Source organism: Bubalus bubalis, chromosome X (assembly GCF_019923935.1).
Source record: "Bubalus bubalis isolate 160015118507 breed Murrah chromosome X, NDDB_SH_1, whole genome shotgun sequence".
NCBI lineage: Eukaryota > Metazoa > Chordata > Mammalia > Artiodactyla > Bovidae > Bubalus > Bubalus bubalis.
The window spans coordinates 46,897,426-46,914,100 of NC_059181.1; the positions used below are offsets into that span (position 1 = coordinate 46,897,426).

The 16,675-nt window shown below is 37.7% G+C and overlaps 1 protein-coding gene and 1 pseudogene across 5 annotated transcripts in view; one reads left to right on the forward strand and one right to left on the reverse strand.

The window, feature by feature from the left end:
- The window catches only part of MTMR8 (myotubularin related protein 8), a 225,873-nt gene that overhangs the window by 188,445 nt on the left and 20,753 nt on the right, over window positions 1–16,675 (reverse strand). The window lies entirely within an intron of this gene.
- Window positions 5,558–16,675, forward strand: part of LOC123331959 — a 31,576-nt pseudogene continuing 20,458 nt past the window's right edge.

The window sequence follows — 16,675 nt, forward strand, 5'->3', positions numbered from 1 at the left end:
AGCAGGACTGCCCTGGATGCTCCTTCTCTACTGTGCAGCTGCCAGTGCTTCGGTGTAGGGAGACAGAGGCTGCAGAGGTGGCTCCATCTGTTCCATGTGATTCAACAGTAGTGCTCTGCTTCCATGACTGCCCAGTTTGTATCCAAAGGGAGATTATCTCCTGTTGCAGATTTTCTCCTCCCTTTCCTTCAAGCCAAATCCCCACACTCAACAGCAGTCCTCACCCTAGGATTGTTCTCCAATCCCCATGCTCCAGTTCCCAGCACCCGTGCACACCAGTGACCCACATTCAGTCCAAGGTACATAGGCATGGGTTTTTTGTGTGGTTGTCACTCTATTCAGACTCATAGATCAGCTGTTTAACCAATGCCAAAATTAGAACAATGTGAAAAATTCATTTCAGTTCAGTTGCTCAGTCATGTCTGACCCTATATGATCCCATGGACTGCAGCTGCTAGGCTTCCCTGTCCATCATCAGTTCCAAGATCTTGCTCAAACTCATGTCCATCAAATCAGTGACAAAATCCAACCATCTCATCCTCTGTCGTCACCTTCTCCTCCTTCCTTCAATCTTTTCCAGCATCAGGGTCTTTTCAATGACTGAGTTCTTCACATCAGGTGGCCAAAGTATTGGAGCTTCAGCTTCAGCATCAGTCCTTCCAATGGATATTTGGGACTGATTTCCTTTAGGAGGGACTGGTTGGATCTCCTTGCAGTCCAAGGGACTCTCAAGAGTCTTCTCCAACACCGCAGTTCAAAAGCATCAATTCTTTGATGCTCAGCTTTCTTTATAGTCCAACTCTCACATTCAAAAATGGCTACTGGAAGAAACTATAGCTTTGACTAGATGGACATTTGATGGCAAAGTAATGTCTCTGCTTTTAATATGCTGCCAAGGTTGGTCATGGCTTTTCTTCCAAGGAGAAAGTGTCTTTTAATTTCATGGTTGCATTCACCATCTGCAGTGATTTTGGAGCCAAAAACAATAAAGTTTGTCACTGTTTCCATTGTTTCCCCATTTCTTTGTCATGAAGTGATGGGACCAGATGCCATGATCTTAGTATTTTGAATGTTGACTTTGAAGCCTACATTTTCACTCTCCTCTTTCACTTTCATCAAGAGACTCTTTAGTTCTTCTTTGCTTTCTGCCATAAGGGTGGTGTCACCTGCTTATCTGAGGTTATTGATGTTTCTCCCAGCAATTTTGATGCCAGCTTGTGCTTCATCCAGCCCAGGATTTTACATTATGTACTCTGCATATAAGATAATTAAGCAGGGTGACAATAAACATCCTTGAGGTACTCCTTGCCAATTTGGAGCCAGTCTGTTGTTCCATGTCCAGTTCTAACTGTTGCTTCTTGACCTACATACAGATCTTTCAGGAGCCAGGTAAGGTGGTCTGGTATTCCTATCTCTAAGAATTTTCCACAGTTTGCTGTGACCCACACAGTCAAAGGCTTTGGCATAGTCAATGAAGCAGAAGTAGATGTTTTTCTGGAACTCTCTTGCTTTATCGATGTTGGCAATTTGATCTCTGGTTCCTCTGCCTTTTCTAAACCCAGCTTGAACATCTGGAAGTTCAGGGTTCATGTACTGTTGAAGCCTGGCTTGGAGAATTTTGAGATTACTTTGCTAGTGTGTGAGATGAGTGCAATTGTGTGGTAATTTGAACATTCTTTGGCATTGCCTTTCTTTGGGATTGGAATGAAAACTGATGTTTTCTAGTCCTGTGGGCATTGCTGAGTTTTCCAAGTTTGCTAGCATATTGAGTGCAGCACTTTCACAGCATCATCCTTCAGGATTTGAAATAGCTCAACTAGAATTCTATCACTTCCACTAGCATTGTTTGTAGTGATGCTTCCTAAGGCCCACTTGATTTCACATTCCAGGATGTCTGGTTCTAGGTGAGTGATTACACCATCACGGTTATCTGGATCATGAAGATATTTTTTGTGTATTTCTTATGTGTATTCTTGCCACCTCTTCTTAATATCTTCTGCTTCTGTTAGATCCATACCAATTCATTCCTTTTTTGTGCCCATGTTTGCATGAAATGTTCCTTGCTATCTCTAATTCCTTGAAGATATCTCTAATCTTTCCATTCTGTTGTTTTCCTCTATTTCTTTGCATTGATCACTGAGGAAGGTTTTCTTATCTCTCCATGCTATTCTTTGGAACTCTCCATTTCAATGGGTATATCTTTCCTTTCCTCCTTTGCCTTTAGCTTCTCTTCTTTTCTCAGCTATTTGTAAGGCCTCCTCAGACAACCATTTTGCCTTTTTTGCATTTCTTTTTCTTGCAGATGGTCTTGATCACTGCTTCCTGTACAATGTCATGAACCTCCATCCATAGTTCTTCAGGCACTCTTTCTATCAGATCTAATACCTTGAATTTGTCCCTTCCACTGTATAATTGTAAGGGATTTGATTTAGGTCAGACCTGAATGGTCTGGTGGTTTTCCCTACTTTCTTCAGTTTAAGTCTGAATTTGGCAATAAGGAGTTCATGATCTGAGCCACAGGCAGCTTGAGGTCTGTTAGCGTTTGCCCCACTTCATTTTGTACTCCAAGGCCAAATTTGCCTGTTACTCCAGGTTTCCCTTGACTTCCTACTTTTGCATTCCAGTCCTGTATGATGAAAAGGACATCTTTTTTGGTGTTAGTTCTAGAAGGTCTTCATAGAACTATTCAACTTCAGCTTCTTCAGGATTGCTGGTTGTGGTATAGACTTGGATTACTGTGATACTGAACGGTTTGCCTTGGAAGCAGACAGAGGTCATTGTGTCATTTTTGAGATTGCAACCAAGTACTGCATTTTGGACTCTTATTGACTATGAGGGCTACTCCATTTCTTCCATGGGATTCTTGCCCACAGTAGTAGATATAATCATCGCCTGAATTAAATTCATCCATTCCAGTCCATTTTAGTTCACTGATTCCTAAACTGTCAATTTCACTCTTGCTATTCCTGTTTGACCACTTCCAATTTCCCTTGATTCATGGACCTAACATTCCAAGTTCCCATGCAGTATTGTTCTTCACAGCATTGGACTTTACTTCCATCACCAGTCACATGCACAACTGGGCTTTGTTTTTGCTTTGGCTCCATCTCTTCATTCTTTCTGGAGTTATTTCTCCACTCTTCTCCAGTAGCATCCTGGGCACTTACTGACCTGGGGAGTTCATCTTTCAGTGTCATATCTTTTCGCTTTTTCATAGTGTTTATGAGGTTCTAAGGCAAGAATACTGAAGGCGTTTGCCATTGCCTTCTCCAGTGGACCATGTTTTGTCTTGTGAAAGATTAACATGCAGAAAAAATATATATGGCTAAAAGGGGTGACAGAGAGATGGTATCACCTCTTTTCCTAGAGACATTTATGAACAGTATTGCCATTTATCTACTGGGTACTTGATTGTTTTTCTTACAATTCTGTGTTTTAATAAGAAGAATATCATAATTATTGATATCAAAGATATTCTCATTATTTTACATTCCTGTAAAATATAAATAACACCTTGGCATTTATAAGAAAAGCATAACAACCTTAACAGAAACAGTAGAAAAATAATATGAACAGATAACTCACACAAGGGGAAATAAAAACTTGAACAGTTCAATTTCACTAATAATATTATTTAGTTGCCAAGTCACATCGACTCTTTTGCGACTCCATGGACTACAGCCCACCAGGCTCCCCTGTCCATGGTATTTCCCAGGCAAGAATACTGGGGTGTCTTGCCATTTCCATCTCCAGATCTTCCCGACCCAGGGATCAAACTTGCATCTCCTGCACAGGCAGGTTCTTCATCACTGAGCCAACAGGGAAGCTCTCACTAGTAATGACAGATGTGATAATTTAAAGTGATATGGAACCACAATTTTGCACTAATGAAACTTGCAAAATACCTTATGTTGGCAAGATGGTGGTAAAACTAGTATAATTATACATTGCTGATTGCAATGCTGTATCACTTTTAGAAAACAATATGGAAACATTATCAAGATCATATATAAGTATGATCCCATAGTCCTGTGGTCCAGTATTCTCACTGTTACAAAGTTTCCATGAATCTTTCACCCAGTCTCTGTCAATTTAACATCTTGCAATCACAATAAACATCAACTTTAGGAAACTGGCATTGCTTCAATCGAGACCATATCCAGATTGAACCAGTTATAAATGTACCTATTCATGTACAGCATGTACACATTCTATAATTATATACTGTGTGTGTAGCTTTATGCAATTCTATCACATGTATAGCTTTGTATAACTACCACCACAATCAATATAAAACACAAGATGCCCTCATGCTATTCCATTATAGTCACACTCACCCTTCTCCATCTACCTATCCTTAACTCTTAGCAAACAGTAATCCAATATGTTCTCATTCCCCACAATGTTATTTTGAAAAAAAAAAAAAAATAGTTCTGGAAACAGAGAATTATTCATGGTATAACATTTGAGATTGGTTCTTTTCACTCAACATAATTTGCTTAATATCCATCCAAGTTTTGCATATATTAATACTGTGTTTCTTTTTATTGATGAGCGGTATTCCAATTGTATGGATGCACCAAAATATGTCTAATCACTTATTCACTGAAGGACATGTAGGTAGTTTCCAGTTTGGGGCTATTACAAATAAAGAACATTCATGGACAAGTTTCTGAATGAAAATAATTTTCCATTTCTGTGGAATAAATGGCCAAGAGTTCAAGGGCTTAATATTTTTTTATAACAAATTAAAATGCATATACATAAATCTAAAGAACAGGATATATTTCACTGCCAGACACAATAATTCCCAGAGTCTTGGTCAATCAATCCACTGACCCTAACAACAGCTATCTATGGGATATGTTCCAACCCAAAAGAGGGAACAAAGAGAAAAGATGCTAAGTGCTGTGTTATATTCTACATACGTTATCTTATTTAATCCTCATAATAATCCTATAAGATAAGTGTTATTGTTAGTTCCACTTCATATATGTGTAAATTGGGCTCAAAGAGGTTAGCTAAACTTATCTATGACTGCACAGATAAGTGGCAAGGAACGTCAAGAAAGCAAGAACCCACACTCTTAACCATTACTCTATACTGCCACAGATGAACTAACTGAGTTTGGTTGGAGAGAGGAAAGTAACTGTCTTAGTCCATTCAGACGCCTATAACAAAATACCAAAGACAGGGTAGCTTATAAACTGCATAAATTGATTTCTCACAGTTTTGGAGGCTGCAAAGTTCAAGATCAAAGTGCTAATATGGTCAGGAGAGAGCCCTCTTCCAGGTCACCAACTTCTTGTTGTATCTTCACATGGTAGAAGGGGTGAGGAATCCCTCTAAGGCTTCTTTTATAAGAGTACTAATCCCAATCAATAGGGCTCCACTCTCATGATCTAATCATCTCCCAAAGATCCCACCTCCCAACACCATCACCTTAGGTAGATCAGGACCCCAACTTATAAACTTTGGGGGGACACAAACACTCACACCATAGCACTGAATATGGTTGGAGAAGGGAAGGGAAGGAAACTGAAGACCTCCTACCCCTATGGCCTTCTCTCTAAAACAGAAAATGAAGGGTACTGAAACTGTGGTAAAGGTATGGAGGCTAAGGGAAGAAACAAATATACCCAAGCCAAAGTATAGTCCATTCTTTTTTGGCAAGGATAGATTAGGAGAGACAAGGCAACTGCCATGGGAAACTTCCTGCAAATGTAACTAATTTTGAAGACTGCTGATCTATTGGGAAGATGGTACAGCCATGGGCCCAAGGAAAGAAGCTAAGTTTCCTTGAGACTCATTGCATCCCAGGTATCTTGAGACTCACTGTATCCCAGAGTCACATACCAGAGAAAATACAAATAACTAAAGCTAGATTTAATTCAATAATATTTTATTGAATACCTACTATGTATCAAATCCTGTGCCAAGCATGTTATGGGAAAGTAGAAGAAGAATGTATACGGCCCTGAACCCCCAGGAATTTACAATTTCTTAAGAATACACAAACATGGACCCAACTTGCTGTAACACAAGACAGCCTATGATAAATGTCAAAACAGAGGCATGACTAGAGCCTGGAGCAATCGGAGTTCCCAGTTTCAGAAAGATACACCTGGGAGACAACTAGAACCAAATTTTCAAAGGTTCCTTCACTCAACATTTATTAAGCACCTGCTACTTTCAAATTATGGAGTTAGGTGTTTCTGGGGAAATAAGGCACAAACCCTGCATTCATCTACCCATTTGACAAATATTTCTTGAGCATCTAATATATGCCAGGCACTGTACCAAGTGTTATGGAATTCAAGATGCCTAAGCATGCTCTTTACCCTCAAAGAGTATTCAATCTTAATACAGAAAAAATACACATGTAAAACAGGAAATAAAAAGCTAGGTTGGTGTGTGTAGCTATATCCTTATGAATAACATATATAGAATTGCTACAGTAAAGGGAGTGATCTTTGTCTAGGAGATGGAAGGCAACAAACGGAGACTCTTTTTATAAAAGAGTCAATACATAAGCCTCAATCAGTATGCTTAAGTTTTGAAAGACAAGAAGGAATTCAGCAGGGAGTAGAGAAAGGAACAACATTCCAAGTACAATTGAGAATACACTGAAACAAGGAGCCAATCTAAAGTGGGAGTGGAGAAGGAGTCAGGAAGTAGGCTAGAGAGACAGACAGGGACTAGATCTAAAAGTTCTGTATGCCAGGTGAAGAAATTTGTTAACTCCTTAAGGAAACTTGAGGTACATAAGGCATTTGCACTAAAGACTAATGTGGTCATATTTGTGTTTTTGAAACCTCATCCTGGCAGCAATGTAGAAATCAGATCAGAAGCAAGGCTCTTATAGCTAGCAATTCATATGAGAAAAGATGAGTATCTGAACACAAGAGTGGCAATAGTTATATACAGGAGAGAATATATATCAGAAGGGCATTTAGAAGGAAAAAAGGGGGCTGATGACTGACTAAACATGGGGCATAAAGGATAAGGAGAATTCTAAGATGCCTTTCAGGCATGGTGACTGGGTGGATGGTGGGTGATGGTGTTATCACTAAAATTGCAACCAGTGGAGACAGAAAATAATATTAAATATATTTTGAGACATTCAGAGTATAATACACCTATTAGATATTCAGTTCAAGATGGCTATTTATAGAATATATATCCAGATCTGGAAACCAGAAGTTATTTGGTCTGGAGAAAAATCATTTGGAATTGTTACTTCGTGTTGATTTAAAATCATGGGAGAAGATGGGATCACCAAGGAAATATGTATAGAATGACATGAAAGATGGCCAAAGATGGAACTCAAAGGGGACTATAATATGTATAGGTCAGACAAAGAGCAGAAGTAATGGTCTGAAGTACAAGGGGGAAAAAAAAAACACAAGAGAGAGTGGTCTCTTGGAAGCCAAAGGAATGGAGTTTCATGTAGGCTCAATAGACGAAGAATTAAATATGTCCATATGACACAACAATGAGTGAAGTCATTGTTGACTTTAGCAAATGAACTTTCAGTGAAGGAGTCTGAGTGGAAACTTAACTGAAAAGTTCCTGACAGATAAAGCTATCTCCAGAGAGTGAGCATAAACTACTCTTTTGAGAAGTTTGTTAGGAAAGAAAGAAGTAGTTACAGAGAGACCCCTTTGCTAAAAAAGGGTCTTATAGAATGGAGACATGAGCATGATTCCAGGCCAGAAAAAAAGGATAAAGAAAAGAAGGATGAAGACATGGAAGAGAATATTAATAATGTATCAAATCTCAGAGGCCATTGGTGACCTTGATGAATATTTTTGGTGGGTTAACTGGTGTAAAATCATGATTATAGATTAAAAAAAGAATGGAGACTTCATAAAATTCAGTTCTTTGATGAGCATGTAAGGAGCTTGGAAGACATCACTGTTACCCTAACATAAAAAAAAAAAAAAAAAAGCTGAACAAACTGGAAATCAGCAACTCTTCTTAGATTCATCATAAAACTGGTATCACAGGACAAACTGCTGTCCCCAAACTGGGGAGAAAAATGAACAGAGAATCACAACTTATTCAAACAGAAGACCAGAAGCAGAAACCTCCATGGGAAACATTACTCCTTTTAGTACATCATGCCTGGCTTTCAGTTAAAACATACTTAAAGAAAATACCCACACAGTTTAAAGAGACAGAGCAAGCATCAGAACCAGACTCAGATATGTCAGAAATCTTGGAATTATCAGAATTTAAAATAACTATAATTAATATTCTAAGGGTTCTCATGGCTTAGTGGACAACATGTAAGAACAGATGGGTAATGTAAACAGAGAGATAGAAACTCCAAGGGAGAGTAAAACAGAAATGCTAGAAATCTTAAAACACTGTAACAGAAATGAAAGATGCTTTTCATGGGCTCATCAATAGATTAGAAACAGCCAAGAAAAGAGTAAGTAAACTTGGGCTCATCAATAGATTAGAAACAGCCAAGAAAAGAGTAAGTAAACTTAATGAAATGTCAAAAGAAACTTCTAAAACTGAAGTGAAAAGAGATAAAGAAATGAAAAAGAATATTCAAGTGGGATAATTAGAAAAGATATAACACATATGTAATGAGACTACCAGAAGGAGAAGGAAAAGAGAAAGGAACAAATGAAATATTTGACCCAATAATGACTAAGAATTTCCAAAAAAATTAATAATAGAATCTAAATCAGATCTAGAAAACAGCATGCATGATAAACACCAAAGAATCTTGAAAGAAGCCAGAGGAGGGGGGAAAAAAAAAAACACTATGTACAGAGGAAAGAGAATAAGAATTACGCTGGAATTCTCTTCAGCAATGAAGAAAACAAAAAGATAATGGAATAAAATATTTAGTATTGAAAGAAAAAAAAATGCCAAGCTAGAAGTCTGTACTCTAGGGAAATTATTCTTCAAATGTGAAGGATACATAAGGACTTTTTTCAAACAGACAAAAAATAAAGTAATTTGTTACCAGTAAACTTCTCATGAAAGAACTATTAAAAACTTTTCAGAGAGAAGGAAAAATGATACAGGCCAGGAACTTGAACATCATAAAGGAAGAATGTTAGAGAAGGGATAAATGAAATTATTTTATTTTTTTTTTAATTTTTTAATGAGCTAACAGTTAATAGTTTGTTCAGAATAATAAGAGGAATATTTTGGTGATTATAACTTATAGATATGTGAAATGAATGACAACAATGTTATAAGGGACATAAGGCAGAAATTGGCAATAATCTGTTAAAAGGTGCTTACAGTACCCATGAAATGGTATAGAATTATTGGGTTACTTGTAAATGTATAGTACAAATTCAAAGATGACCACTGAAAAATGAGAAAAAAGTATAATTCTTATGCTGAGAGAAAAATAAAGTTAGAATTACATATAATTCTCAGTTAAAGTGAGAAGGCCAAAAAAAAAAAAAAAAACAAAGGTCAAGGGTAATGAATAAAAACATTAATAAATATTAATAAACAGTATATTGATATTAATAAACAGTAGCAAGTTGATAAACATTAACCCATCAATATCAATAATCACTTTAAAATAAATGGTCTAAACACATTAATGAAAAATGATTTTCAGAGTGCATAAAAATAGACTATAAGAAGCCTACTTTAAACATCAAGATACATATACATTAAAAGAAAAGGGAAGGAGAAAGGCCATGCTAACACTAATCTAAAGAAAGTTGGAGCAGCTATATTAATAGAAGATAAAGCAAGACTTCAGAGCAAGGAAAATATCAGGATTGTTAAGAAAGATATCACTTAGAGATAAAAGGGTCAATTCTCCAAGAAGACACAACAATCCTTAATGTGTATACTGAAAACAGAGCATCAAAATACATGAGCCAAAAATGGATAGAACTGCAAGGTGAAATAAATGAATCCCCTATTATAATTGGAGATTTCAACAGCCCTCAATTGATAAATCCATCAGGCAGAAAGTCAGTAAGGACATAGATGAACTTAACAGTACCACCAATCAATTAGCTCTAATTGATATCTATTTAATATTTCATCCAATGAGAGCTAAATACATTTTTCTCAAGCTCACATGGAACATGCATCAAGACAGATCATGTTCTGTGCCATAAAGCACACCTTAAATAAATTGAGAACAGAATTCACACAAAGTATCCTCTCATAACACAATGAATTCAATGAGAAATCAACCATAGAAAGATAACTGTAAAATCTCAAAATACATTGAGATTATATAATATACTTCTAAATAACACATGGTTCAAGGGAAAAGCTTCAAGAGAAATTTTTTAAATATTTTGAACTAAATGGAAATTGAAACACAACTTTTAAAATGTATGTGATGCAGTGAAAGCAATGCTTAGAGGGAAATTAATAGCACTGATCACAGAAGAAGAAAAAAATTAACATTAATAATCTAAGCTTAGGAAACAAGAAAAAGAAGAGCAAATTAAATCCAAAGAAAGCAGAAGGAAAGAAATAATAAAAATAAGCATCAATGAAATGACAAATAGGCAAGTAACAGAGAAAGCTGGTTTTATGAAAAGATCAATAAAACTTAAATATCTAGCTAGGTTAACTAAGTAGAAAACAGAAAAAAAACACAAATTACTAATATCAGAATTAGAAAAGGAGCCACCACTATCAGACATTAAAAAAACAATAAATAAATATTATGAATAATCCTATGCCCACAAATTTGATAACCTAGATGAAATGAACCAATACCTTGAAAGACATAATCTACCAAATTCATCCAAGAAGAAATAGATCATCTGAGTAGACCTATATCTATTAAACAGATTGTATCTGTAATTAATAATTTTCCAAAACAGAAAGCATCGGGACCAGACGGGGGTTACTGGTAAATCCTATCAAACATTTAAACATGAAATTACAACAATTCTCTACAATCTCTTCCAGAAAATATAATCGGAGAACTGTTTCCTAATTCATTCTATGAGGCAAGATTACCCTAAGAGAAAAACTGGAAAAGACATTAGAAAAAAGGATATATTCTACTGCACAATATTGTGCCCATAATTAACAATAATGTATTATGTACTTTAAAAATATGTTAAGAGGATATATCCTATATCAAATATTCTTAAAAGAAAAAGAATAGGAGGAGGAAGAAGAAAGACAAAGTGTAGACTTATATCTCTGACAAACACAGAAGGAAAATCCTCAACAACAACAAAAATTATTATTATTAGTTTGCCTATTCTAAAGGCAATGCCTATACTAATGACCACATTTTGAATTGATTACTTCTGTCAGGACCCTATCTCCAAATAAGTCACAATCTGAAGTACTAGAGTTTAGGACTTCAACATACTTAACTTTGGGGGGACAGAATTCAACCCATTATAATTAGCAAATGAAATCCAACAGTATACTGTATAAAAAAAACTTATATACCACGTTCAAATGAAATTTGTTCCAGATATACAAGGCTGGTTCAACATTTGAAAATCGATTAATGTAATTCACCACAGTAATGAACTAAAGATTTAAAAAAAGCATAGGATCATAGCAATAGATGAAAAAAAAAAAGCATTTAACAAAATCCAGCACCTGTCTAGGATAAAAACTGCCAACAAACTAGGAAGAGAGGGTAATTTTCACAACTTGATAAAGAACACTGGCAAAAAACCTACAGCTAAGATCATACTTAGAAACTAGATTTTTCTTGCTAAGATTGGGAACCAGGCAAGTATGTCTGCTCTCAACAGTGTATTGGCAGTGTTAGTTAATGACACAAGTCAAAAATGAAAAGGTATGAACATACAGAGGAATAAATAAAGCTGTCTTTGTAGAACACATGATTATCTATGTAGAACACATGATTATCTATGTAGAAAATATCAACATAAGTTGATAAGTTGTGTAAGTATCAACATACACAAAATAGAAACTCCAGGAGCTAATTAGCAATTATACTTAAGTTTCAGCATACAAGGCTAATATACAAAAATAGATTTCTTATATATTGTCAATGAACAATTGAAACTTGAAATTGGAACTTGAACTTGGAACAATTGGAACTTGAAATTCAAAACACAATATAATGTACAGTAGCACCAAAATTACTTATGTATAAAATCTAACAAAATATTTACAAGATATTCTGAAAACTACAAATTTCTGATTAAAAACAAATCTAGATAAATTGAGTGATATTCCATGCACACGGACAGGAAGACTCAGTATTATCAAGGTATCAGTTCTTCCCAACTCAATCTATACATTCAATGCAATTCCAATCAAAATCCCAGCAAGTTATTTTATACATATCAACAAACTGACTCTAAAGATTACATGGGCCTTTCTGCCCATGGACACGGCTGAGTAAGCATCGTTGAAGACATCCCCCTCCACTGCTGTCATGTCTAAGTGAGTCTCCCTAAGAGCTGCAGTAGCTCTTCATGGAAGGTTTGAGCTTTGAAACAACCAATGAGTCTAAGGAGTCATTTTGAGCAATGAGGAATGCTCACAAACTATGTGGTAATGAGGGATCCAAACACCAAGTGCTCCAGAAGTTTTGGGTTTGTCACATATGCCACTGTGGAGGAAGTGGATGCAACCATGAATGCAAGGCCACTCAAGGTGGATGAAGAGTTGTGGAACCAAAGAGGGCTGTCTCAGGAGAAGATTCTCAAAGACTTGGTGCCCACTTAACTGTGAAAAAGATTTTTGCTGGTGACAATAAAGAAGACGCTGAAGAACATCACCTAAGAGATTATTTTGAACAGTATGGGAAAATTTAGGTGATCAAAATCAAAACCACCAAGGCAGTGGTCAAAAGAGAGGCTTTGCTTTTGTAGTCTCTGATGACCATGACTCCATAGACAAGACTGTCATTCAGAAATACCACACTGTGAATGGTCACAACTGTGATGTAAGGAAAACCCTATCTAAGCAAGAGATGGCTAGTGTTTCATCCAGTCAGAGGTTGAAGTGGTTCTAGAAACTGTGGTGGTGGTCGAGGAGATCGTTTTGGTGGGAATGATAGCTTTGGTTGTGGAGGAAACTTCAGTGGTCATGGTGGCTTTGGTGGCAATCGTGGTGGTGGTCGATATGGTGGATGTGGGGATAGTTATAATGGGTTTGATAATAATGGAAGCAATTTTGGAGGTGGAAGAAGCCATGATTTTGCCAATTACAACAATCAATATTCAAATTTTGGACCTATGATAGGAAGAAACTTTGGAGGCAGAGGTTCTGGCCCCTATGGTGGTAAAGACCATTACTTTGCCAAACCATGAAACCAAGGTGGCTATGGTGGTTCCCTGGTGGCTCAGAGGTTAAAGCATCTGCCTGGAATGCAGGAGACCCGGGTTCGATCCCTGAATCGGGAAGATCCCCTGGAGAAGGAAATGGCAACCCAGTCCAATACTCTTGCCTGGAGAATCCCATGGAGGGAGGAGTCTGGTACACTACAGTCCATGGGGTCGCAAAGAGTCAGACACGACTGAGCGACTTCACTTCATTGTGGTTCCAGCAGCAGCAGCTATGGCAGTGGCAGAAGGTTTTAATTACTTCCAGGAAACAAAGCTTATCAGGGGAGGAGAGCCAGAGAAGTGGCAGGGAACAGTTTGGTAAAAACATGTAATTGCTTCAGCTAATTGAGAGTTAAAAGGAAGTAGGCTTGCTGTTGCTAGAAGGAACTATATTGTGATTAGGTTAATAGAAGACATCAGTGCTAGTTGGAAGAGGAGCTCATTCTCTCACGCTCAGGAAAAGAAGTCACATCTCAGGAAAATAATGGCAGAGGATGAGGAGCAGAAATTGAAACTATAAAGCATCTTTAGTGCTCTTCCACCTGTCCCAGGACAAGCAGCTTTGAATGGAAGGATGTTCAACAAGGGGGAAAATATGTCACTCAAAAGGAGTTCCAGTGAAGGCCCAGGGCATTATCTACCAAAAAGCCACAATGTCCATGTGTGAAGGCTATTAAGTGCCTCAGAGGAGAGGGAAATTGTTGGTATTGAAATTGTTAATGTGAACAGCCGGGAGCTGGCGAGAGACATTCCACTCATGACAAAGGTCATGAAGAAGGAGGCTCGGCATACGCAAAGACAGGATTGAGCCTCGGGAGTCCCCCCGGATATTCTCGAGCATCTACCCCCCAAAAACCAGAGTCTGCCTACTTTATTGCTTTGTGCTCTCACCTCTGACTTTACTGGGGGCTGTCCCCTACCACCATCTCGCTCTCTCTGTCAAAGAGTTAACTTACAGCTCCAATTAATAAAGTTCCTGGGCAATTAGGAGTGTTTAAATCCAAACCCCTCAGATGGCTCTCTAACTCGCCTGACAAGTTTACCTGGACTCCTACAGCTATGCATACGATTGTTTACAGTCTCCCAGCCTCGAGAGGCATGGGAAGCTTAAGATATTCAAATAGCTTAGAGCCTCTCAGAGAGTTAGAAACTGTCAGAATAAAAACTAGTAAAAGCTTTCATTGATGAGCCAATGTTTGTTGCCAGGTTTCCACATCCCCTGAATTGTATCCTTGAATGTGTATTAATTAATATAGTTGGTATGCAGAAAAGAAAAGTAGTGGCCTTGGTGTTAGTAACTTTAGACCCTTAAGGTAATAAATTCTTTCCTTTGTTGTAAACCCATTACACATCCGCCCTATAGGAATGCAATTTTATCTTTGGAAGATGGTGCCAAACCTTAAAATAATTACTCTTAGAGAAAATAAGTCTTTGTTGATAAGTCTTCGTCAAGAGTCATAAAATGTTAATAGGCCTTCTGGCCAGAAGATGATGTAAATCACCTAAACCATTTTTATATGATAAATTTGCAGGAAAGAAACCCTGTTTTTTGATAAGGATCAAAGACTGCTGACTTTGCATCCCCTATCATCTTCTATGTGTAACTTAGGGTATAAAAACCCCTGTTGAAAATAAAGCTACGGGCCTTGCTCACCAAAGCTTGGTCTCCCCATGTCATTTTTCTCCTTAACCTCCAGCTGAGTCTCCATCTGGAGCGCGGATATCCTCTGCGACCATTTATTTGCCTGGGCTTCTAAGACCCACTCGAGAAGGTGTCTAAGGTAGGGCACCTTCCGCTATTCGAGAGGGAGCCTGCGGCCTCCGTGGTCAGAGCTAACCTGGTATCACAGGTTATATTGATTTTCCACGTAAACCAAGCTACTCAGCTTCTTTTCTCCACTGAATTTTCCTACTGAGCTATCCTCATTCTATTACTCTTTATATCTTTGATAAATAAATAAATAAATAGGTCGCCTACGCCGTCTCCCCTTCAAATACCCTGGATCAGCTGGGGCTGGACCTCGGCAGTGAACTTCCTATAGCGCTTCACACTGCAGAGAACCTGTGTCTATTAGCAGGTGGGAACTTTTAGCCCTGCAATTACTCAGACTCACCCCTTTCTCCATTCATGGGCACCAGGGACACCCCTGGTTCTAAAAGAGTGTAGTAAGAGTGTCTCTGCCTGGTGTGCTTTTGTGTGTGTGTGTGTGTGTGTGTGTGTGTGTGTGTGTGTGTGTGGCAGGGGAAAGAGAAAAAGAAATGCAGGGAAGAGACTTAAAAGACATGACAGGAGGGTAAGGGAAGAGAAAGGAAAGAGAGGGGAAAGAGAGAAAGAAGAGAGGGAGAAAAAGGAAGAAGGAGAGAGAAGGAAGGGAGGAGATGGAGAGTAAAGAGAGAGAGAGATGGAGAGAAAGCAAAGAGAGAAGAAGATGACCGACACCAAGCACTACAGAGACTCTAATTCCCAGTAAGGCCACCCAGCTGCTTTTTTAGTTTTGCACACCAGGACTATAGACAGAACATGCAGACATTTACTAGATCATTGCTCTTAGAGAAGCTATGGATCATAAACCATGTTTTTCTCCCCTTTCTCTTCCAGGAAGGGAGGAAGGAAATCAGGTGTGCTTCAGAGGTCTCTGAATCTATTCATTATCCTTATTTGCCACAATTATTGATAATAAATTGGAAATACTGCAAAAAATAAAAGATAGGACATCTAGCTCCAGGAGGACCAATAGCATGATGATATCTAACAGCCCATGTTCCACATAAGCCCTACTCCATATAGCATCAGTTCTGACAGTTGTTTTCTGACAATGAAAACAATTGCTGAACTCTGCATATATTAAAGAACTTGCTCCTACTTTCACAACAAGCACCTCTGATTAAGGTCTCTTATTTTAAGTATTAAGTGAGAAAATACATAATAGAGTAGGGAGAAGGAAAGGAAAAGGCAGAGGGCAAATGAAGTCCTTTGTGTCAAGATATACAAGGTCATTTAAAGCAAGTGTTAAAAATACACCATAGACTAGCCTTGAATTTATGCCTCATCACCCCCTAATTTTTATCAACCCTCCAATTAAAAAAATTGATACTCATAGAGGAATACTGCATTTTACAGTCCACATACCTATCATTATTAAGTGCTGGAAGCACTTAAGAGTTAGAATGAATCTTCCAGATTAACACCAGTATTTCTCAAAACATATTCTATAAACCCTCAGTCCACAGGATGTTAATAGGTGTGCATGCATGTGCACACGCACATATATACACACACATACACACACAGAGTTCTGTGGTCAGGTTAGGGAAATACTGCTTTATAAGTAGGTTTCTTTACTGCAGGGTTTCTCAGAGACTTTAATAGGTGAAAAATCATTAGCAAT